Raw genomic sequence first — 25,488 nt, forward strand, 5'->3', positions numbered from 1 at the left:
TCTGAGAAATGGTCGGATGATTTCCATAAGCAGCGCTTCCATAGTCCACTCTGCTCACGTCACTTAATGAGATGCCATTTTGTGCTCGCCACTCATCTCAAGTCATCCCCCGACCCGCTCTTATCAGCCTGAATCATTGCTTTCCACTTTTCCATGACTTGATCACTCAGGAACTTTTGACTCAGGGACAGGTTTCCAGGGGGACATTTTTTCCTCTTGGACTTCCATTACAACACACACTTCTGGCCACTCTTTTGAACTCCTCTCCTGCACTTCCTTATCCAGCCTTTCAAAATTGTCACATTCCTGTCCCAACAGCTGGTCTGCTCCATTCACTTTCGATTTATTTATTTTAGGTTTCTATGACAGTGTCCCACACATCCTAGGCTGGCCTTGAACTTCCTATAGAGTTGATGATGGACTTTAACTCCTAATCCTCCTGGTTTTGCATCCAAGTGCTGGGCTTGGATTGTAGGTATGGATAACTTTTTGTTCTTCACTTGCCCAGCTTCAAGATGTCAAATGTATCTGTACACACAAGATTTATCTTCAGCTTTCCAGATCTTTATCTCTAACTCTAATCTCAACTCCTCTCCTCCAATGCCACACATTTGGACTTCTCAAAACTTAGTATTATCAAACATGTACTGCCTTGCAAAATGAGGCTGCCTTCTTTGACCCACAACCTCACAAAGTCACTGTTCATACTAGAATGTGAGATTCTACTTCATAATGCCTTCTTGTATGTCCATCTTGTAAGTCTTGCTTGGTTTTATTAGTTATTTGCTTCTTTATGAGATGGGGCGGTCTTATGTAGCTCTGTCTGGCCTGAGAGCCATCATGTGGCAGATGACAATGACCTCAACTTTTGATCCTCTTGCCTCCACCTCTTTCTTTTTTTTTTTTTTTTAAAGATTTATTTATTATATGTAAGAACACTGTAGCTGTCTTCAGACACACCAGAAGAGGGCATCAGATCTCTTTAAGGATGGTTGTGAGCCACCATGCGGGTGCTAGGATTTGAACTCATGACCTTTGGAAGAACAGTCGGTGCTCTTACCCACTGAGCCATCTCTCCAGCCCCACATCTTTCTTTTTTAAATATTTATTTATTTTATATTTATGAATACACTGTCGCTGTCTTCAGACACACCAGAAGAGGACATAGGATTTCATTTCAGATGGTTGTGAGCCACCATCTGATTGCTGGGGATTGAACTCAGGACCTCTGGGAGAACAGTCAGTGCTCTTAACCGCTGAACCATCTCTCCAGCCCCACCTCCACCTTTTGAATGCTGGAATTATAGGTTTACATCATCATGCTTGAATGATGGTGCTAGAATCCAACGCAGGCTTTCATGTGGGCTAGGTAAACACTCTACAAACTAGGCTACATTATCATCCCTTTAATCTCAACTTCTTTATTTATTAGCATTGTCTGCGTGTATATGGTGCGTACATGTGTATGTGTGTTCTACTGGACAACTTTATGGTGTCAGTTCTCTCCTTCCATCTTTCAGTGGGATCTGGGAATCAAACTCAGGGCACTAGGATTGTGAAGCAAATGCCCTTGACTAAAACTCACTTACCTGAAATCCTGCTTTCTAAGTAAATCTGTAATCTGTCTACTTACCATTTCCACTTTACTTTAAGATCTTGCAATTCGACTGTCAGGCATGGTGACACAAACCCTTAATCTCAGTACACAAGAGGCAGAAGCACGTGGATCTCACTGAGTTAGAGGCCAGCCAATGCTATATAGCAAGCTCTTGTCTCAAAGAAACCCAACCAGATAAAGAAATATAACAAAAAAAACAAGAGTCAATGCTATGTCTGGCACGACCATGTAAGGAACAGTATGACATGGCTTCCTGCCCCTGGAACAGGGCCAGCAGGCCATGGGCCTCCACAATGTCGGTAGTTGCTGTGGGAGTAAGGCTTGTTTGTATAATAGTGTATATATTTTCATGTCCTTCGAGGAATGCCCTCTCTGCCAAGATCAATGACTCCATGTTAGTCAGAGACAGAGACTGGGAGGTGAGAGCTTGTCTGTTTCTCAGCAAAACAGTAAACACTGAGACCTCCAGAACAGCCCTTGGGGGGGGGGGGGCACAGATATAAGCTAGCTGGGTCGAATCTGAGATCACTGCTTCCACCACACCTGGGAACTGAACTCAGGACCTCTGGAAGAATAGTCAGTGCTCTTAACTACTGAGCCATCTCAGCAGACAGAGAATGTTTGGGGGGGGGGATAGAGAAAGAGAAAAGAAAGAAAGAAAGAAAGAAAGAAAGAAAGAAAGAAAGAAAGAAAGAAAGAAAGAAAGAAAGAAAGAAAGGAAGAAAGGAAGGAAGAAAGCAAGCTGTGCTTGCTGACTTTTCCTAGGAGTCAAGGAATAAAGGCAAAAGAAATCTGATTGGTGGGATGATCACCAGGGAACCCGAGTGAACAACTGAACGGAGAAGTAAATAAAAGACGGCTCTGGTCTGTGAGAGCTGAGCTGTCAGGATGAGCTGTCAATCTTCAGAAAGCTGTCTCAAGCAGAACACAGACTGTCAGCTTTTTTATAATTTAAGAAACAAGAAAATGGGGCTGGAGAGATGGCTCAGTGGTTAAGAGTGCCTACTGCTCTTCCAGGGATCCTGAGTTCAAATCCCAGCAACCACATGAAGGCTCACAACCATCCGTAATGAAATCTGATGCTCTTTTCTGGGGTGTCTGAAGACAGCTGCAGTGAGCAAGCAGGCCTGGAGCTAGAAGAAAAAGTGTCTGAAGACAACTACAGTGTACTTACATATAATAAATAAATCTTTAAAAAAAACAGAAAGAAACAAGAAAATGTTACATTGAGAAAAAAAGAAGCCCTTCACAGGGGCCAGAGTTAGGAGCATATACTGCTTTGTCAGAAAACCAGATTTCTAATCTAAGCACCCACACTGGGCTACTCATAAATGTCTATATCTCCAGTTGTATGTGATCTGATGTCTGTGGGCCACCAAGGGTCCTGTACACACATGCACACACACACACACACACACACACACACAGAGAGAGAGAGAGAGAGAGAGAGAGAGAGAGAGAGAGAAAGAAATCTTTTTGAAAAAACAAAACAACCAGGCAGAGTGGGTCACACATTTAATCCCAGCACTCAGTTTGGTCTACATGGAGAGTCCCAAGACAGCCAGGGTTATAAGAGACATTGTCTCAAACCAATGATGATAGCAACGATGATGACAATGGTGGTGACAACCATAAAGCCTATAAAAAAAAGTGTATGTTTCAAAATCTCTCAGGAAGTAACAGAGCTAAAATACTAAGGACTGTTTTGTTTTGTATTTGTGATGCTGGAGTGAGCAAACCCGAGGTCTCACTCCCTGTGTATGCTAAGCCAGCACTGTTCTCTGAATGTTCCTTAGTGAGCTGCCGCAGCATAGTTTCTGGAAGCCATTCCTATGCTGGGATAAATTATAATGCCACAATGAAGCAGAAAAATAAATGTAAACTGCACAAATGTAAACTCAATTAAATCGCAAATAAATGTACCCTAAATTCCAGTTATGTACAGCTAAATCCACAAATGTCTAAGGGCTTTATTGTGCTGTCCGTCATGAGGGAAAGGTTGTATAGAATCCTGTTGCAGAGTCTTTGCAGAGGGGTGGGGAGGTGTTCTAAGTGTATACCTTTTTAAGTCACTTAGTAAATAGGCCCAGCTGTCCTTTCTTCATAATAAAAACATGAAGTTATCAGTAGTGGTGGCATCTCTGCCAAGCATCTCTGTAATCCTAGCACTTGGGAGGCTGAGGCAGGATGATCACAATTTGGGAGTAGCCTGAGCTATACCGCAACAGTAAACAGTGCAGTGGTGATGCACACCTTTAATCCCAGTGCTCAGGAAGCAGAGGCAGGCAGATCTCTAAATTGGGCCAGCCTGGTTTACAAGTGAGATCCAGGACATCCAGGATTACAGTTACACAGAGGTTTTTTGAAACCTTGTCTCAAAAAAAAAAAAAAATCAAAACAAAACAAGCAAAAACCCCACAGTACTGCCTAGCTGTTATAAATAACTGGACAGCATCTTTTCTATAGCTGCAGTGTAATCTATCCTGTGTACTGCTTTTCCCCCCTCTCCATTCTTCAGTTCAGTAGTTTACAGCTCTCTGCTCTCCTGAATAGGGCTGCAGCGAACACTGGGGTGTAGATGTCTCAATATAGTGATTTCATATACATCCAGTAGTGGGATAATTGGATTAAGTAGCAGTTCTATTTTTTTTTGTTGTTTTTTGTTTTTGTTTTTGTTTTTTTTGGTTTTTTTGTATTTGGTTTTTCCGAGACAGGGTTTCTCTGTGTAGCTGTGGCTGTCCTGGAACTCCCTCTGTAGACCAGGCTGGCCTCGAACTCAGAAATCCTCCTGCCTCTGCCTCCCAGAGTGCTAGGATTACAGGCATACGCCACTACCAACCGGCAGCAGTTCTATTTTTAATGTTTTGAGGAACTCCCATACTGTTTTCCATATGGCTGTACTGATTTAATTTACATTCCCACCAATGATGTTCTTACATGTCCATATACTCACCAGAATTTAGTGTCTTCTGGTTTTTTTTATTTGTTTGTTTTGATACCAGCCATCTTGCTGGGAGTGTGGGGGGACAAAGGACTATTTTGACTGCCTGTTCGACTCTTCTATTTAGGTCCATAGCTCAACCTGCCTCACCTTTGACCCCTGCTAGGATTAGCATCCAGTCACTCCCACTGTATTTGGTTTTTCTAATTTAATTGTGTGACCGCCATTCCTGAACTAAGGACTGACCTGCAGGAAGACTGATCACAGAGCTCGCAGAAGATGCTGGGGCTCCTCCCACGCAAATGTAATTCCCAAAGAATTTCGTTTCTCAAGAAAGTATGTGTTATGGGGAAACCTAGGCTGAGACTACATGCAACAAAGATTGGTATCAAGATATCATAAGCAAAGACGTGTTCACTCTCCTTCACAGAGATGGCCGACACTAAGGAAAAACATTGGCCCTCGATTGCTAAGGGCCAGAGTTTGTATAAGGTTGAATGAAGCTAGCAGCTGCTTCCTAGAAGTCACCCGCAGTGCAGGTGCTGGGCTGGTTCCAAGAAGCTGCCTGCAGGGTGGTAGGATTTCCCTCCTTTGTCTCTTATCTGGCTGAGCAGACAGAGGTTTCAGGGTGAACTCAGTACTTTTCCGTTCAGCTAAGACACAAAGGAAGGCAGCTAAAGGCGGGGGGGCTGGGGGGTGGCATTTTGGAACTTACATGCATATTAGGTTTGGTGTTTTCAGTATGTTTTCATGGCTTTCCCAGTGCAAAGGAATGTCTCTGGAGTGAGACTGGCTGGGCTTGGCCGCTGCTGGCTGCTTTTAAGTCAACTTAACACAAACTAGATTCATTTGGGAAAAGGGAACCTCAGTTAAGGAAAGCGCCCCCCCCCCCCCCACACACACACACCAAATACCCTGCAGTTCATTTTCCTAATAAATGATTGATGTGGGAAGACCCAGCCCATGGAGGGTGGTGCCACCCCTGGGCAGGTTGTCCCCGGTGCAGACTGAGCATCTCTGGGGTACAGGCCTATAAACTGACATCCTCCATGGCTTCTGTTTCAGTTTTTCTTTCTTTTTTCTCTTTATTTTTTGGATTTGGTTTTTTCAAGACAGGGTTTCTCTGTATAGCCCTGGCTGTCCTGGAACTCACTCTGTAGACCAGGCTGGCCTCGAACTCAGAAATCCGCCCGCCTCTGCCTCCCAAAGTGCTGGGATTACAGACGGGCACCGCCGCCCCCTCACCCCACCCCTACCCCCCACCCTCACCACCCCCACCACCCCCACCACCACCCGGTTTCAGTTTCTGGTTTGAGGTTTTTGCCTTAATTTTCCTGGATGATAGATTATAAGATGTGAGATGAAATAAATCTTTTACTCCACAAGCTGATTTTGGTCATGCTGTCTTGTTTTGGTTTATGTTTGTTTGTTTTTGACCCATTGTCTCACTGTATAGCTTTGGCTATACTAGAGCTATTTTTTTTTTAAGATTTATTTTATTTATATGAGTATACCGTAGCTGTCTTCAGACACACCAGAAGAGGGTATCAGATTCCATTACAGATGGTTGTGAGCCGCCATGTGGTTGCTGGGAATTGAACTCAGGACCTCTGGAAGAGCAGTCAGTGCTCTTAACTGCTGAGCCATCTCCCCAGCTTTTTTTTTTAGAGCTATTATGTAGACCCAGAATATCTGACCTCTAGCTCAAGGAGATCCCAGAGTTCCACCTGCGGCTGCTTCCCAAGTGCTAGGATTAAAGGTGTGCACCATCACCCCTGGCGTTGGTCATGCTGAGTTATCACAACAAAGGAAATTCTAAGATAGCTCTTCCTTCTGAATAGCCTGATTAAATGGATAAAAAATAGTGAAAATCAGAGAAAGGAAATCTATTTATTGTGAACACACTGTAAAAAAAAAAAAACAAACCTAAGAGGTTCCCTCTCATACACACCACATACACACACACACACACACACACACAGCAAGCATGCACAAACACTGTACGTCTATCTTTGGGGTCCTGACATGAGTTTTACATTTATTTTTGTTCTATTTTAATTAATACTTTTGGAGACAGGGTCTCATGTATTCAGGTTGGCCTCAAGTGGTTATGTAGCCATAAATAACCTTCACCTTCCGATTCTCCACCTTCCCAGTGTTGATATTAGAAGCGAGCACCCCCCCCCCCATTTGTGCAGTGCTGGGAATAGAACCCAGTTGCTGGGTGGTGGTGGCACATGCCTGTAATCTCAGCACTCTGGGAGGCAGAAGCAGGCAGATTTCTGAGTTCGAGGCTAGCCTGGTCTACAGAGTAAGTTCCAGGACAGCCAGGGCTATACAGAGAAACCCTGTCTCGGAAAAAAAAAAAAAAAAAAACCCACAAATCCAAAAACAATCAAAAAAAAAAAAGGAATAGAACCCAGTGATTTGTACTTACAAGGTAAATGCTCCACCCACTGAGTTACACTGTTGTTGCTGCGTTAGGGTCCATGAATCGCTGAAGAGTGGCCCAGATTCAGAGAGTATCCAAAAGCAAAGAGTGTTTGTTCGTGCATGCAGGGGCCCAATTCCGTCGGGATGAAGGACCTCGACTGAATTTGCAGTTTCAGTTGTAAACCCAAAAAGAGGCACATTAGGGAGGGGTAGGTGATGTACATCTTGATTGGTGGGTTCTGGGTGATGCTATGTATGGTTCAGACTAACTCCTCTTGCTTCATGCCAATGAGGGGGTAGCTCATGACCGCTTGGTGACAAATTTGGCTAACTGTCCTTTCACAAGCTGGGGAGGGGTCCCTTTTACAAAACGGGTTTTTCCGGTAATGGTCTTGCTCAGTTCTGGGAAGTAGAAACTCAGGCCTGGCCAGGCAGTGGTGGCACATGCTTTTAATCCCAGCACTTGGGAAGCAGAGGCAGGTGGATTTCTGAGTTCAAGGCCAGCCTGGTCTATAGAGTGAGTTCCAGGACAGCCAGGGCTACACAGAGAAACCCTGTCTTGAGAAAAAAGAAAGAAAGAAAGAAAGAAAGAAAGAAAGAAAGAAAGAAAGAAAGAAAGAAAGAAAGAAAGAAAGAAAGAAAGAAAGAAAGAAAGAAAGAAACTCAGGCCTGGTCTCCTGAACTGCCAGTTTGCAGCCTGTCATGGAGTCAGCCTGTCTCAGGCCAATGTACTCCTCTCTGCTGCTGCTGCTGCTGCTGCTGCTGCTGCTATTACTTATTTACTTGTGAGAGGAAGCACGAGTGCTCATGGAGGTTGGTTAGCGGGTGGTTTCATCCCATCAACCATTTACATGCTGGTGATTGACTCAGGTCATCAGGTTTGGCAGGGGCCCTGCCCACTGAGATCTCTCTCTAGCCCAGGCTTAGGTTTAAATGGAGGACAAGAAGTGTAATTTAGCAGTGACCTCAAGGTGTGACCTCAACACCACCTGCCAGCTCCAGTCTCTCCTACAAAGTGACCTGATTAGTTGTCAGGTTGAGTGACATCTTCCTGAAGACAAGTGTCTCCATGGCTATCACCAGGCTTCAGGGACTTTTCCTTATCCCAGCGTGAGATTCCTGGAGAAATTCCAATTATTTGGGGAGTGTTCTTTTAACAGACCATTAGCCAGAGGGAAAGGTATAGTGTTTCTTTAGAATATCTTCATTCCTTGGTGCTGCACCCTTTTCCGGGGGCGGTGCTGCACAGTGAGGAGCTCGGCTTCTTCGTACTTGTAGTCATGCCTTCCAAGGGTCCGCTGCAGTGGCTGCAAGACAGCTGTGGCCCACTGCAAGCGAGTACACGGGCTCATCAAGGTGAAAGTTCGTCCCCTGGAGATGATCAAGCTGGAGATGATCTCAAAAGCCCTGGAGGCTTATTACCAAAAAATATGTGGATGAAGCCTCTAAGAAGATCAAAGATGTTTTCATCTAGTACGATCTGACCCTGCTTGTAGCTGACCATCCCCCCTTATGCCCCCCACACCCCCACACCCTTCACCCATACATACACCCCACCCCTTGTCGCTGCGAAGCCAAAAAGTTTAGAGGTTCTGGTGCCTGTTCCCGACAGCAGAAATCCTACCAATAAGCCCATCTCAAGGATCAGGGTTTACCTTTGTAATAAACATCCTAGGATTTTAAAAAGGAAGAAGCCAGGCAGTGGGGGTGCATGCCTGTAATCCCAGCACTCTGGGAGGCAGAAGCAGGCGGATTTCTGAGTTCGAGGCTAGCCTGGTCTACAGAGTGAGTTCCAGGACAGCCAGGGCTACACAGAGGAACCCTGTCTCAGGAAACAAAACAAAACAAAAAAGATAATACTAATACCAATACTAATAGTAATGATGATGAGGAGGAGGAAGAGGAGAAAGAGAAGGAAGAAGAGGAGAGGAAGAGGAGAAAAGCAACTGAGGTAAACACCTGACATCAACTTTTAGTGTACACACTCAGACATGCCTGAACACACACACACACACACACACACACACACACACACACACGAGGAAACCTAGTACTATGATGGTGACAGTCCTACTCAGCTATATATGTCTTGTCAAGGGACCAGTAGGCAGAAGACTGACGGACAAGACCTGACTGCCCAGTATCTTCAGCTCGGCTCAGCTTGGTCTCCACTGCTGACACGGCCTAGTCAAACAGCCATACCTGTGTCTGCTTGTTTGTCCCCCTGAACTCAGTCCTACAGGTCACTTGAGTAGCTCTACCCACCCATGAATCTTGTTTATTTTTTGAGACAGGGTCTCTTGGTGCTATCTTGGCTGTCCTGGAACTTACTATGTAGTTGGTCTGGGACTCAGAGATCTGCCTGCCTCAGTCTCCTAAGTGCTGGGATTAAAGTACATCACCATGCCCAGCTCAAAATTGAGTCTTGGCTTCCACCTATGCCTGCCTGCTCTGTGTGGAGACCTCCAGCAGCTGTTCAATAGACTTTGTTATCTGTTAGCCTCCCAGGCCTGAGAAGCCTCTCTCGTCTCTCTCCGCCTTTGCCTACAGTAAAGCCTGTTTGTTTGTTTGTTTGTTTGTTTGTTTGTTTTTTGAGACAGGGTTTCTCTGTGTAGCCCTGGCTGTCCTGGAACTCACTCTGTAGACCAGGCTGGCCTCGACCTCAGAAATCCGCCTGCCTCTGCCTCCCAAGTGCTGGGATTAAAGGCGCGCGCCACCACCGCCCGGCGGTAAAGCCTTTTTGAACTCCTTAAACTTGACCATGGCCTCTCTAACTCTTGTAACCAACATATGTATGTATATAATTACTTCATGCTATGTAATGTGTGAGATGAGAGTTAGTATTAGCAGTTCAGATTGGGAGAAAAGGGATTGGGAGATGACTCAGTGGGGAAAGTACCTGCCACTTAAACAAAAGGACCTGAGTTAGGGTCTCCGGAATCCACCTAAAAAGACAAGTGTGAGCCAGGCTGTGGTGACTCATGTTCTTTTCACCATTACCCAAGCCTTTCTCACAAACGTTCCCTGGATCTCCAATGATATAAACGTGTCTATGCAAACGATTCTTTCCAACCCGGTCTACCTCTTCTTCGCAGGTTTCAGTTGGTACCTCCTTAGAGGCCTGCTGGGACTTGAATCTGGCTACAGATCTAGAAGCAAAGAGCGGTTACCAGTAGAGGTGGGTCTTAAGTTCGTTCCTGGCTTTTGCCTTGGAGAGAAAGAACAATTTTCTTGGAGAGAAAGAACAATTTTCTTGAGGTGTGTGTTGCGGGGTGGGGTGGGGTGGGGCTGAGGGTGGGGCGGGGGTGGGACGGGGCCTGAGTGGGGCTGGGTTAGGGAGTCCCACCGAGGATGCAGAGATCTCTTACTGGCAGAATGGGAAAACCCAAAGCCCTGAGCGGCTGTCTCCAGGGTCTTTCCACCCAGTCTCATTCATGTTTTGTGCAGGGGGTGGGTGGTTGGGGGCACAGATGGGGGTTGGGGGGGGGAACGACAGTTTCCGGAGGTCTCTTTAAAAAAGAGGAGGAAGCAGCTCCAGGAAAAGGGATGGTCTTTCAGGTCTTTCTTGGTTCCCTGTTGAGCTGTAATTTTATCCGCCCCACCAGGGGGGTGTCCAGGAGGCGCCAGGGAGTCTATCACTGTCTACCTCTTGCTGTCTACCTGTGTATCTCAGCTGTTTGCTCACACTAGTGACTAGGTGCTTTATCTCATTAGATGTAGACGTTGTCTATCATTTTTCTTTCGACTGTTTTTGTGGTGTTGGGAATTTAACTCAGGACCTCAGAGATGCTAGGTAAATGATCTGCCACTCAGCTACCTCCTCAGTCCATTGTTACTTTTGTTTGTTTGTTTGTTTTCCGAGACAGGGTTTCTATGTGTAGCCCTAGCTGTCCAGAAATTCACTCCATAGACCAGGCTGCCCTCAAACTCAGAGATTCCCCCTGAGTGCCAGATTAAAAGGTGTGGGCTACCACTACCCAATTACTTTTTTATCCAACTTCTCTTGTCTTTCTTTCTTTTCTTTCTTTCTTTCTTTCTTTCTTCCTTTCTTTTCTTTTTTCTTTTTTTTCTTTTTTTTTTTTTAGAGAGAGGTTTTGCCATGCAGCTCAGGCTAGCCTTGATTTCAGATGTAGTTCAGGATGGCCTCTAATTTACAATCCTTCTATCTTCATAGACAGGTTCTGTGACACCTGGATGTCACATTTTATTTACTTATTTTTATTTTATGTCCAATGGTGTTTTGCCTGCATGTATGTCTGTGTGAGGGTGTCTGAATCCCTATCCACTGGAGTTATAGACAGTCGTGAGCTGCCATATGGGCGTTGGGAATTGAACCTGGGTCCTTTGGAAGAACATCTAGTACTCTTAGCTGTGCCATCTCCCTAACCCCTTTTTTATTTTATTTTCTGTTTTAAGACAGGGTCTCACTTCACAGGCAGGTCTGAAAACAGTCCATGAAGACCCGGGCCATTATGAACTTGCAGCAAACATGAACTTGCAGCAAACAGTCTTCCTGCCTGTGCTTCCTAATACTGAGGTCACAGGCCTCGTCAACCACACCCAGCTTCTGTCTGTCTGTCTGTCTGTCTGTCTGTCTTTCAACAGTGTCTTTCCTATATACCTCTAGGCTGTTCTAGAACTCCAGACCACGCTGAACTCAAACTCACAGAGATCTGTCCGGCTCTGCTTCCTGAGTGTTGGGATCAGAGGAGTCCATCCAGCTAGTCTGTCACTTTTTTTTTTCCCCTGAGAAAGGGTTTCTGTGTAGCCCTAGCTGTCCTGGAACTCACTTTGTAGACCAGGCTGGCCTTGAACTCAGAAATCCGCCTGCCTCTGCCTCCCAAGTGCTGGGATTAAAGGATTAGTCTGTCACTTTTTAAAAATCATCCTAAGGGGCTGTAGAAATGGCTCAGTGGTTAAGAGCACTGACTGCTCTTCCAGAGGTCCTGAGTTCAATTCCCATCAACCACATGGTGGCTCACAACCATCTGTAATGAGATCCAATACCCTCTTCTGGTGTGTCTGAAGACAGCAACAATGTACTTGCATATATAAAATAATAAATCTTTTTTTAAAAAAAATATCCTAAATCTCGTGGGTAGGTAGAATGCAAATACCCGTAACCCCGCTAGCGCCGAGGCAGATGTGGGATTACCCTAAACTGGAAGTCAGCCTGATTGACATAGTGTATTTCAGGCTAGCCCTGGCTACATAGAAAGATCTTTTACCAAAACCAAATACAGAGAGCTGGGTGTAAAGCTCAGCTGGCAGAGTGCTAGTGCTTGCCTACTGTGTACAAAGTCCTGGGTCTGATCTCCAGCACAGCATAAAATCTAACAAGGGAGAGGCAGAGGCAGAAGGATCACAAGTTCAAGACCACCCTCTACTACATAATGAATTCAGGGCCAGCTGGATACCGGACACTTGTCAAATTAGTAATGAAAAAAACTAAAACGGAGAACTTAATTTATTTTAGACTTCACTACACAGCCAGCAAGACAGATCAGAAAGTAAAAGCAATTGCTATTGAGGTTGACAACCTGTTTTCCATCTCTGGGACCCATGTTGTGGAAAGAAAGAATTAGCTCCCCAAAGTTGTCCTCTGATCTCCACATTCATGCTGTGATATGAGCCTCCACCCCGATCAATCAATTGCTAAATGTAATTTTTTTAAAAAAGAGAATGTTAAAGACTCCAATAATGGAGATAGATGGTTGTGGTGGTGGTGGTTGTTGTGTTTATAAAAAGATAAAGAGAGGGACTGGAGAGATGGTTCAGCAGGTAAGAGCACTGGATACTCTTCCGAAGGTCCTGAGTTCAAATCCCAGCAACCACATGGTGCCTCACAGCCATCCATAATGAGATCTGACTCCCTCTTCTGGAGTGTCTAAAGACAGCTATAGTGTGTACTATATACTGCTACTACTATAGTAGTATATAACAAAATAAATAAATCTTTTAAAAAAAAGTAGTTCATCCTCAAAAAATATTAAAAAAATAAAAAATAAAAAATAAAAAGAGAAGGAGGTATCTGTTCTATGGGGTGTAGTGAGGTATGGGGGAAGGGAATGTCTCAGTGGGCATCCCTTCCCCCTGAAGGACCAGTCTAGTATAGAATAGAGTTTATTCAGGGCATGGGGAGGGGAGTTAAGAGGGTAGTAGAGACAGAAAAAGGCAGGAAGAGAAAGAAGAAGTAGAGAAGTAGAGCCGGCTATGAGCACGTGGGGGCGGGGGGTGGGGTGGGGTGGGGTGGGGTAGGGTGGGGACAGAGCAGGAGCAAGAAGAGAAGAGCAGGAGAGTTAGAGAGGGAGGAGGAGTCGAGCAGCCCCTTTATAAGGAGTCAGGCCTACCTGGCTGTTGCCAGGTAACTGTGGGTGGAGTTCAGACAGATGCTGACATTGGTGGTGGTCTACACCTTTAGTCCCAGTACTCAAGAGGCAGAGGCAAGCACATCACTGAGGCCAGCCTAGTGCAGCGGTCCAGGACAGCCAGAGCTACCCAGAGAGACCCTGGCTCGTAAACAAAAGACTCCCACCATATCGCCAGCCAGTGTGCTCTAATTAATATTTGCGGAGCAGTGCATCCAACACATCAAAATAAAAAGGGAAAAGAAAAGAGTTATAGATCCCAACTCCTAAAAGGCTCAATAGTCCTTGCTACGTTTCCTGCTCTATTTCATTTCTTTTTTTCTTTTTTCTTTTTTCTTTTTTTTTTTTTAAAGATTTATTTATTATATGTGAATACACTGTAGCTGTCTTCAGACATACCAGCAGAGGGAGTCAGATCTTGTTAGGGATGGTTGTAAGCCACCATGTGGTTGCTGGGATTTGAACTCAGGACCTTCAGAAGAGCAGTCGGCGCTCTTAAGCACTGAGCCATCTCTCCAGCCCCCTTTTTTCTTTTTTGGGGTTTTTTTTTTTTTTTTTTTTTTGGTTTTTTGGATTTGGTTTTTTTTCCGAGACAGGGTTTCTCTGTATAGCCCTGGCTGTCCTGGAACTTACTCTGTAGACCAGGCTGGCCTCAAACTCAGAAATCAGCCTGCCTCTGCCTCCCAGGAGTGCACCACTACCGCCCGGCTCTATTTAATTTCTTTAGCTTCTAGACAAATCTCCAACAAATGAATTCTGAAGCCTCAGCCTCATAGATCTGCCCACTTCTGTTTCCCAAGTGCTTTGTTTAAAAGTGGGTCAACACCACCCAGCCGAATCAGTTAAATTCATTGTATTATTTTATAGGTATTTTGCATGCATCCATGTCTGTGCACCTGTGTGCCCGGAGGCCAGAAGAGGGCATTGGATCCACTGAGTTATAATTACAGATATTCGAAAGTCACCATGTGGGTGCTTGGAGTTAAACTTCGGTCCTCGGGAAGAAGAGTCAGTGCTCTTAACCACTGAGCCATCTTTCCAAGCCCCACATTATATATTTCACCTGCTTTTGTTGTTGCCTTAAAAATCCTACTTTGGACTTTTGCCCATCAGTTGACATGTACTTTGAGCCACACTTTGGTGGAAGCTGTTCACCATTGGCTCTGTTTCTGCAGTTTCTTTGTGTTAATTGTGCAATTGTTTAATGGTAAATTATTGTTTGTTTATTTATAAGTCTACTTTTTAGATTTTTGTTTTGTTTTGCTCTATTTCCTGTTTTCCCAAGATATGGTTTAAGTATTCTATAAGCCTCCTTCAAAAGCAGAGGCTTTGTGCTGGTGTGTGCCTCTAATGTCAGCATTCAGGTGGGAGCTCCTAGTGAAGACAAACCACCATTGTCAACTCTATAAGCTTGAGGACAGTCTGAGCTACTTGAGACCCTCTCTCAACTAAGCAAAAAAGAGGCCCAGAGAGTTGGCTCAGCAGGTGAAGATGCTTGGCACAGGGGCTGGGCGGTGGTGGTGCACGCCTGTAATCCCAGCACTCTGGGAGGCAGAGGCAGGCGGATTTCTGAGTTCGAGGCCAGCCTGGTCTACAGAGTGAGTTCCAGGACAGCCAGGGCTACACAGAGAAACCCTGTCTTGAAAAAACCAAATCCAAAAAAAAAAAAATGCTTGGCTCAGGAGAGAGGCATTATTAGGAAGCATGGCTTTCCCCCCCCCCCCCCCCCGAGGAAATGTGTCACTGTGGAGGTGGGCTTTGAGACCCTCATCCAGGCTGCCGGGAAGATAGTTTTTCTCTTGTTTACTTTTGGAACAAGATGTGGACCTCTCAGCATCTCCCGCGCCAGGCCTGCCGGGATGCTGTCATGCTTCCTGCCTTGATGATAATGGACTGAAGCTCAGAACCAGCAAGCCAGCCCTAATGAAATGTTTTCCTGTATTAGAATTTCCCTGGTCGTGTCTCTTCGCAGCAATGGAAACCCTAACTAAGACACTGGCCTAGCTGAGAGACGGGAGCTTGATTTCCACAACCCACACAGAGGTGGAAAGACCCAACTCTACAAAGTTGTACTCGAGGAAAGTGAACTTTTTCACTTAACTATTTGCGTGTAACATACATAAAATGATGAATAGATTAAAAAAAAAAGAACAGATTAGAAATTTCACAAGTCAAAACAAACTCTTCCTTTTAAAACAAAACAGCAACCCTGGAACCACAGGAAGCTGGAGAGGTGGCTCAGTGGTTAGGGACACTTTCTGCTCTTGCAGAGGAAGAACTTGTCTGTGTGACTAACAACTGATTATGACTCCCGCTCCAGGAGCGCTCTTCTGACTTCCACAGGCTCCAGATATACAAGTGGCACCGTACATACATGAAGACAAAACATTTAGACACATAAAATAAACAAATCTTAAGTAAATAGTTAATCTTTTTTTTAAAAAAATGACTGATTAAGAAGAGAAAAAGAAAAAAATCAGAATCTACGTAAGTTAGCTCAGGCTAGGCATGGGACTACTCACTGTAGTCTCAGCTACAAAGGAGGCTGAAAGGGAGAAAACTTGAGATTGGGAGCTCGAAGCCCATGGTCGCACCACTGTGCAACCTTATCTAAATAATTAGATAAGCAAATAATAAGAAGGGGACGGCTCCCGCTGAATCTAAGGAGAGCGGGAACAAAACAAAATGAAGGGCCTCGGGTTCAGTAGGCTGCAGATTCTGAGTAAGCGGGAGAGCCTGGCTGACCGGCTGTGATTCGGCTGCAGTTTTGCTTGTCATAAAGGGGTCTGAATGGACTCCAATGCCTCAAGCTGTCTAGATGAGCCAGACCACTGAGCTACATTCCCCCCGCACCTTTTCACCTTTTCTTTTTCTTTTTCTCTTTCTTTCTTTCTTTCTTTCTTTCTTTCTTTCTTTCTTTCTTTCTTTCTTTCTTTCTTTCTTTCTGGTTTTTTGGATTTGGTTTATTCGAGACAGGGTTTCTCTGTATAGCCGTGGCTGTCCTGGAACTTACTCTGTAGACCAGGCTGGCCTCAAACTCAGAAATCCACCTGCCTCTGCCCCCCGCCCCCAGAGTGCTCCTTTTTACTTTTCTTTGGTTTAGTCATGAAACATTTATTTTGATTCATATTTTAAGCGTTGTCATACCAGGTGCAAGCTAGTCTGATGAAAAGCTGCATCACAAAGCATCCAGAAGTTAGGCGTATGCCTAAGTTACTCTCCTTGTTAGCCTGATCGGAGTTCTTGAGATAGGGCCTCATTTAGCCCAGCCTGGCCTCCAACTCTCTATGTAGCGGAGGCTGAACTCGAACCCCAGGTCCTCCCATCTCCACATCTCGGGGCCTGCGCATGTGCTGCAACAGGCCTGTTTTATGCTTTTTTGCTATTTTGAGATAGAATTTCGCTAAGCTGCCCAAACAGGCTTTAAACTAATTTACTTTGTAGCTCAGGCTGGGCTTGAACTTGTGACCCCCACCCCCCCTGCCTCAGCTTCTCAGTAGCTGCAGTTACAGGCTGAAACCAGCAAGCCTTCACTAAAAGTTCCATTGTCGTGGAGTCTTGATTCCAAGTTCCTCTCACTAAGAAGCCGTTTCTCAGCTAAGCCTGTTAGCTCCTTTTCCTCTTTATCGTTTTCTTTTCAACACTGGCCAACGTCAGGCACGGTGTCCCCCACACTCTGGGCTTCCTTTGAAACTGCCCGCACCAGGCCCTGCTTGCTGACCTCCACTGTGAGCTGTGACAAGATTCACAGCTTGTCTTCCCTGTTGCTTTCTCTCAAACTCTAAAAACATTGTCCCAGAGCTTGAGAAAAACAAAGAAAAGAAACCAAAAGAAAAGCTTTGAGTAACCCCTCAGGGTCTCATGGAACCAGCACCATTCCAGAAATCCCCCACAGTCTCATGGTCGCAAGCATTATTGAGAAAAAGAAATCACACAGTGACGACGTGTCTTTAACTTGAGCAAGATAGAATTTTTAATTTTTAAAATAAAAATCTCCTTTACTTTGTATGTGGACATTATTTTTGAAACTATTGAATTATGCCAGAGGTCTTGCCACTCTTTTATAAGTGTGCTGTGTGCCTCTGCAGCCCTTACCCCACACTGCAGTTGCAGGTGGGTCGGGTGGGTGCTCAAGGCCTGGTCCACTTTACTTGGGTGCTGAGAACTGGAACTAAGATCTTCATGCTTCCACAGAAAGCATTCCTATTTACTAATCCATCTCCCCATCCCTTCTTTAAAAAAAAAAAAGATTTATTTATTTATTATATGTAAGTACACTGTAGCTCTCTTCAAATACTTTTTCTTCTGGCTCGGGCCCGCTCGATGTAGCTGTCTTCAGACACCCCGGAAGAGGGCATCAGATCTCACTATGGATGGTTGTAAGCCATCATGTAGTTGCTGGGATTTGAACTCACAACCTTCAGAATAGCAGTCAGTGCTCTTAACCACTGAGTCATCTCTCCAGCCCCTAACAATGAAACTTTTTTTTTTTTTTTTTTTTTTTTTGGTTTTTCGAGACAGGGTTTCTCTGTGTAGCCCTGGCTGTCCTGGAACTCACTCTGTGGACCAGGCTGGCCTCGAACTCAGAAATCCGCCTGCCTCTGCCTCCCGAGTGCTGGGATTAAAGGCATGTGCCACCACTGCCTTCCCCATCCCTTCTTTTGGCTTTTGAGACAACGTTTCATAATAGCTCAGGCTTGCCTTGACCTCAATTTGTAGCTGAGGATGGTCTTGAACCTCTGATCCTCTAGCATCGACCTTATAAGTGCTAAGGTTCCGGGCCTGGCAGCATACCACTATTTATTTATTTATTTATTTATTTATTTATTTATTTATTTATTATATGTAAGTACACTGTAGCTGTTGGTTTCTGCGCAAATGTCCAGTCTGCTCACAGCGCGCGCCGCACCACGCGCAGGGATGCGGTGGAGCCATGGGCTGCAATGAGATACACCAGGCCAAACAGTTCCACGTGGGACTTTATTTAAGATGGGGAAGGGGTAGCGGGTGGGAAGGAAGGAGAGAAAGAGAGAAGAGAAAAAGAGAACGGGGAAGACGCGCTGCCTGGTTATATACCTGTGGTGACATAATTACAGGTAAAGGTAGGCTATGGAATTCTGGGTAAACGGCAGCTGTTGCCTTGGCAACAGACCTATACATTGTCTTAATTGTCGCTTGTATGGCGTCACAAGCTTTGCAGGCCTCGGGTACCTACAGTAGCTGTCTTCAGACACCCCAGAAGAGGACATCAGATCTCATTACAGATGGTTGTGAGCCACCATGTAGTTGCTGGGATTTGAACTCAGGACCTTCAGAATTGCAGTCAGTGCTCTTAACCGCTGAGCCATCTCTCCAGCCCTGACGTACCATTCTTTAATCTTGTCTTCTGAACTTTACTGAAAGGAACTCTTGTCAGTCTGATTCATCCATGTTGCCCCTGCTGGCTCTTATTAACAGCCTATTCTCGCAAACTCTAGCTAAGGCTACAAGAACTACTCAACCCCCTGAGCAGTGGTGCATCACAGCCTCTCACTGGACGGCGCCTCCTGAAGGGCTCCTCACCATATGGAGAACTATGCCTTTAACACATGAATCTTGGAGGACACAGCACATCCACACTGTCGCAGGGAGACTTCATAATGTTTTTGGGACAAGTCCCCTCAAAACTTCAATCTTGTCACACACACCCCAAGCTGGAGTTACAGGAGTAAAACACCATGTCTTACTCTACATTTTAAGGGAGAGATGTACACAGACCAAACACCACTGGGTACAATTCATATAGTCTTTAAATTACTATGACAAACAATTTAATTTGGAAAAGCATGGTCATACCAGGGACAGGGACACATGCTGTCTGGAGCTGGGGGCAGCCTGGTCTGTATGGCCAATTCTAGCTGAGCCAATGCTACATAATGAGACTTTGTCTCAAAAAACAACAAAAACAGAGCTACCTTTGAGCTTGATCCCCAGGTATACACACCTGGCACTGTGGGCCACACCATTAGTTACCATTCATCCTAGCACTGACTGCTCTTCTAAAGGTCCTGAGTTCAAATCCCAGCAACCACATGGTGCCTCAACCATCTATAATGAGATCTGACGCCCTCTTCTGGGGTGTCTGAAGACAGCTACTTACATATACTAAATAAATAAATCTTTAACCCTGTCTCGAAAAAACAAAACAAAACCAACCAAACAAAAAACCCAGAATTTTTCTGTGTTACATACCTAGAAAAACAAAGCCAGAAAGATGGCTCAGAGGGTAAGGGAACTTGTCATGCAAACCTGGTGACCTGTGTTGATCCCTGGAGCCCATGCAATGTTGAAAGATAGAATTGATTCCCAAAGCTTAGCCTCTGACCTTGCAGAAGCACTGTAGTATATGCACATGTGTTGTTATAACATGTCTCATCATGTGTTATTAACAAATAACAAATTAATGCTAAGCAAACAAAAGCAAAAAAAGGTGTAGTCAGTCATAGGAAGCCCAAATAATTCAGACTCTCTGTCTTTATGAGTCACCATTGAAACACAGGCACACTACAATGCTATGTTTTAATACACAGTTGGCTCTCTATACTTGCAGCCTTTTATATTCAAAAATGTAGTCTGTAATAGTCAGAAAAATATGTGAAAAGGAGAAGAGAAGGAAAAGGATATGATAGAGACACACACCTGCAGGGGTGGGGGTGAGGCAGGAGGATGGCAGCAAGTTCCAGGCCAATCTGGGCTACATAGAGAAACTCTGTCTTCAACCCCCCCCCCCCCAAAAAAACACAACAGGAGCGGCAAAATGGTGTCTGCACCAAATGTGTAGTCTACTTCTTTTTTTTATTATTGCCTAATCAACACAACAGGTATTTGTATAACACTCACATTATCTTAGATATGTTAGGCAATGTAAACATGCCAAAGTACCCGAGAGACAGACATGGTGATAAACATTTGTAATCTCAGCACTGGGGAGACAGGCAGAGGCTAGAGAATCAGTGAAAGTTCAGGCCAGGCAGGGTGACCCCTAGTTTCAAGGTAAAAGCAGATTGTTTATTGTGTTCAAGGCCAGCCTGGTCCACACTGTGAGTTCCAGCCCAGCCAGGGCTACACAGTGAAACCCTGTTTCAGAAGAAGAGGACCAAGGAACAGCTCAGAAGGTTAAAGCCAGAGCCACACAAGCCTTATGATCTAAGTTAAATCCCTAAGAGAACCATTAAAACACAGGGAGCCTGGAGAGCTGACTCAGCAGTAAAGAGCACTGGCTGCTCTTCCAGAGGACCTGGGTTCAATTCCCACTACCCACATCGCAGCTCACAAGCATCTGTAACTCCAGTCCCAGAGGACCCAGTGTTCTCTTCTGGCTTCCTTAAGTACTTACTACATGTCTATAGTGTACAGACACACATGCAGCAATACATCCATACACATAAAATAAAAAAATAAATAAATGGAACCTAAAGACAATTAGATGTGACGGTTTTCATCTATAATCCTATCACTCTTACTTGAGGTGGGAGCTGGAGACAGAATCTTGAAGAAATTCCTGGACTAGACAGCCTGCAGAACACAGTGCAGGGGCAGAAACAACAAAGATGGTCTCAAAACAAGAGAGAAGGAGAGAAGCCACTCCCAGCAAGTTGTCCTCTTATCTCATGTAGCACAGGCATGTCTGCACTCACACACACACAAAATAAATTAAGATAACACTAAAGTATGCAAGAGAATGTACACAAGGTGTATGCAAACATTATAGCATTTTATACAAAGGTTTGACATTCACAGATGTTATAGCTGCAATGATCAGTCCCCTATTTGATTTGCTTAGTGGTATCATGGATGGAACCCACAAGCCAGGCAAGAACCTTAACAACTGAGCTGTGTCTCCAGCCCCTGTGTTTTTAAGATCTAAGCCAAGATTTTAAAAATATCTGAAAAGACATTAAAGTCTCACTTTTTTCAGTTTTATGATATGTTACATATTATTAAAATTTCTATATAACTAGAGATTTAAGGGTGATTCCTATTTATATTTGTGAAAGTATATAGGGTAGATTTAATTGGGTATATTTCAAGTAACTTCAAATAAACAGAATAAATAAATAATTCAGAGCTGCTCTGGGCATCTTGAGCAGTTTGTGTTAGTTACTTGGCTGTATCTTATCTCAGTCAGTTCATGTTCCCTGTGACGGTCTCCTATTTCCTTAATTCATCTACTTAAACTTTCCTGATGTTTTCCATGGCATCCTGTAAGAACAGTTTATCTTTGTCAAAAGTGAAAAGCACAACAGTTTTTATTTTAGGCCTTTAGAATGAACGGCTTTGTGTGTGTGTGTGTGTGTGTGTGTGTGAGAGAGAGAGAGATTTAGGAATTGAGGCAGCTTTCATTCTACAAAATAAAAGGAACACCCCCCACTAAGTGCTACAGCAACCAAAAGTTGCTTGTCTCAATGTGTTGTTTTTGAGAGAGTCTTGAACAGCCCAAACTGATCTCTAAACCTGTTTATGTAGCTGAGGCTGACCCTTGAGCAGTGTTGGGCTATCCAAGTGTTGGCTTAACAGGCTTGCATCACCATACCCAGCTGGGATCTGGTCTCCCTGTGTAGCTCCAAGCTATTCTCAGACCGGATCTTCCTGCCTCTACCTCCCTCGTTCCTGGATTACAGGCCTGAGTCACCTAACTGGCTTGTACTATATTTTGTTTTGAATAGACAGGCTGGCCTCAAGCTAGAGTGATCCTCCTGTCTCAGACACCAGAACAGTCATGGCTGCATGACTATTCTGGTGTGTTCCACTCTACCTATCAAATATCAAGAATGTGAAGTCTTTGTAACCAGGGTCTCCATGAACCAACGCGACTAAAACTGAATAAACCAAGCATGAAGATAATTCCTGCTTTCTATGGTTTGAATGTTCACACCAAAACCCGTCTTGAAAAGCAGTCTTGAAAAGCATTGTGAGGTGTTAAGGGGGTAGATACTGGGCTACGGGGATAGTTCAGTGGATGGGACTACTAATTGGATGAGCATGAGGACCAGGGTTCAGATCTCCGGCACTCATGTAAAAGTCCGGAGGGGCGGGGCAGCGGGGCGGCGGGGTGGTGGCAAACAGGCTGCGGGTGGTGGCGGTGCTGGGCCAGGCGCAGTGAGAGGCCCGGAGAGGCCAAGCAAGAAATACAACCTGCAGTTTCAAGAAGATCATGCAGACGGACGAAGAGATTGGGAAGGTGGCGGCAGCTGTGCCCGTCATCATCTCCCGGGCACTTGAGCTCTTCCTGGAGTCCCTGTTGAAGAAGGCTTGCCAGGTGACCCGGTCTCAAATTACAAAACCATGACCACGTCCCACCCGAAGCACTGCATTGAGCTTGAGCAGCAAGCAATTTGACTTCTTGAGGGTCCTCAAAGGGACCGGAAACCAGACAGCACAAGAAGCAAAGGCAAAGACAAGAAGCTGTCCCGGACAGCCTCGCAACAGGAAGCTGGAATTCACAGATACCGATGGGAAAGAGGAGATGCCACAGCCTCCACCCTAAGCCAGTCAGCCTCCTGCCCACTCTGAGAGCCCTCCAACTCCCTTGATGCCCTTCACCTCTCCTCTGCCCTCGCCCCAGCACCCCCTGGCCCCTCAGCATCTGAGGCACAGGATGAAGAGGAGTATGACTCCTTTGCCCCTTTACCCCGGCCATCATGTGCTCTCTTTTTCTTAGTATTAGTTGATTTGGGGAGAAGAGAAAGATGGACTTGTTCTTAAGTTTATGAGAGAGAGAGAGAGAGAGAGAGAGAGAGAGAGAGAGAGAGAGAGCAGAGGACATGTAGATCCACCTCTAATTCCAGTGCTTCTGAGGGACTGAGGCAAATGGCTAGCTAGACTAGTTGACCTTTCCTGGTTCATTGAGAAATTGAGAACCCCTGCCTCAGTAAAAGGAGACCAGTGAAGGAAGAAAGCTAGCATTACCCACACAATGTGTATGTGAGCTCCCACAGTGCACCACCATACGAAAACAGGCATGCAAACATGTTCAACACACATACACACAGAAACCTGGGGGAGGGGAGAGGGTGCAGTACTAATCGCCTTCTGCTTGGGAGACCTCTGGGAGGTAATTAAAGTTAAATGAGGCCTTTATAAAAAGATGCTCTGTTTAACCACAGAGGCCCTGCACTGCCTCTGGGCTTTGAAGAGAGGCACCACCAGAAAGAAGTAATCACCAGATTGCTTGCTTCCAAGTCGTCTTCTTTTCTTCTTCTTCTTCTTCTTCTTCTTCTTCTTCTTCTTCTTCTTCTTCTTCTTCTTCTTCTTCTTCTTCTTCTTCTTCTTCTTCTTCTTCGTCTTCTTCTTCGTCTTCTTCTTCGTCTTCTTCTTCTTCAGATTTACTTATTTATTCATTTATTTACTTCTTGTATGAGAGTATACTGTTGCTGTTTTCAGACACACCAGAAGAGGGCATCGGATCCCATTACAGATGGTTGTGAGTCACCATGTGGTTGCTGGGAATAGAACTCAGGACCTCTGAAAGAGCAGTCAGTGCTCTTAACCGCTGAGTCATCTCTCCAGCCCCTAATGCCTCCTTTTTTGAGACAGAGCCTTGGGACACATCTCAGGTTTGCATCCAGGCATGGAAGTACATATGTGTAACCTCAGCATTCAGAGGGGCTAAGGCAGGAAGATCACAATTTGTGACTAATCTGAGCTGTACAGTGATTTGGGACAGTGATTTGGGGTGTATCTGAGGGTGTAGGGTAGGACTTCTTAAACTTTTTCTTCTTATGATCTCTCTCTCTCTCTCTCTCTCTCTCTCTCTCTCTCTCTCTCTCTCTCCTTTTTTGAGACAGGGTCTCACTGTGTAACTCTGGCTGTCCTGGAACTAGCTCTGTAGACCAGGCTGGCCTTGAGTGCTCAGAGATCTACTTACTTACTCCTGAGTGCTGGGACGAAAGGCATGGGTCATCACCACCTGGCTTGTGATCCCTTTTTAATTCAAGAAATTAATTACTTTTAAAAATTAATTTTAAAGGGTCTCTTTGTATAGCCTTGACTGCCCTGGAACTTGGTAGTAGAACAGACTTGAACTCCCAGAGATCTTCCTGAGTGCTGAGATTAAAGGTGTGTGCCACCACACTGGGCTCATCCAGGAAATTTTTAAATGACCCAAGTGTCTAAGTATATAAAATAACTATCTAAATCAAACATTTACTCATAATAGTTCATGATAAATTTCAAAAATTCTTTGATATATATTTTTTAATTATTTTCTTACTTATTTACTTGTTTACTTATTTATTGTTTACATGTGCAGTCCAGGTGACTTGTAAATCACTGTATAGGGGCTGGTGAGATGGCTCAGCACTGACTGCTCTTCCGAACATCCTGAGTTCAAATCTTAGTAACCACATGGTGGCTCACAACCATCTATAATGGGATCTGATGCCCTCTTCTGGTGTGTCTGAAGATGACAGTGTACCCATATACATAAAGTAAATAAATCTTTAAAAAAAACAAAACAAAAACCAAGAGAGCTGGGTGCTGTGGCTGGTGGCACACTCGTTCAGCTCCAGTACTTGGAGGCAGAGGCAGGAGGATTTATGAGAGTTTGAAACATAGGGAGTTCCAGGACAGCCAGGGTCACATAGAGAAACCTTGTCTCCACAAAGCAACAGGAAGGGGCTGGGGAGATGGCTCCACTGGTGGTTCTTCCAGAAGGCTCCCCGTACCCACAGGGCAGCCAACTGACCCCTGGAACTCCAGTTCTAGAGGATCTGAAATCTACTTCTGGCCTTGTTAGGTACCGCAAACATGTGGTATAAGATATTCATGTAGGCAAAACACTCATACACATAAAATAAATACAATCTAACAAAAAGTCACAAAAGGTTAACAATGGAACAGAAAATGTCCCATCACTGCGGTCAGTGACAGCAAAGCCATTGTGACACTGCAGCATAACACATTCTTACATGTTTATGGTAATGCTGGTATAAGAGTTATTGCTCTAAGTCATGTGAAAGGTTTGAACACATAATTATGTGCAGCACTTTTGGGCTACTTTGTTTGCTTCTTACATCTACCGCCCTTCTCCACCCTTATCCCTTCCAACCCCCAAGACTAGGTAGGCTAGAAGAAGATTAGAGGGGAGG

At 44.8% G+C, this 25,488-nt stretch overlaps 2 pseudogenes; both read left to right on the forward strand.

The window, feature by feature from the left end:
* The first annotated feature begins 8,272 nt into the window (after nucleotides 1–8,272).
* On the forward strand, nucleotides 8,273–8,622 carry LOC127695982 (40S ribosomal protein S16-like; annotated as a pseudogene).
* Nucleotides 8,623–20,156: 11,534 nt separating this feature from the next.
* LOC127696746 (dr1-associated corepressor-like) lies at nucleotides 20,157–23,104 on the forward strand (annotated as a pseudogene).
* The last annotated feature ends 2,384 nt before the right edge of the window (nucleotides 23,105–25,488 follow it).

Source organism: Apodemus sylvaticus, chromosome 11, assembly GCF_947179515.1.
Source record: "Apodemus sylvaticus chromosome 11, mApoSyl1.1, whole genome shotgun sequence".
Classification (NCBI taxonomy): Eukaryota; Metazoa; Chordata; class Mammalia; order Rodentia; family Muridae; genus Apodemus; species Apodemus sylvaticus.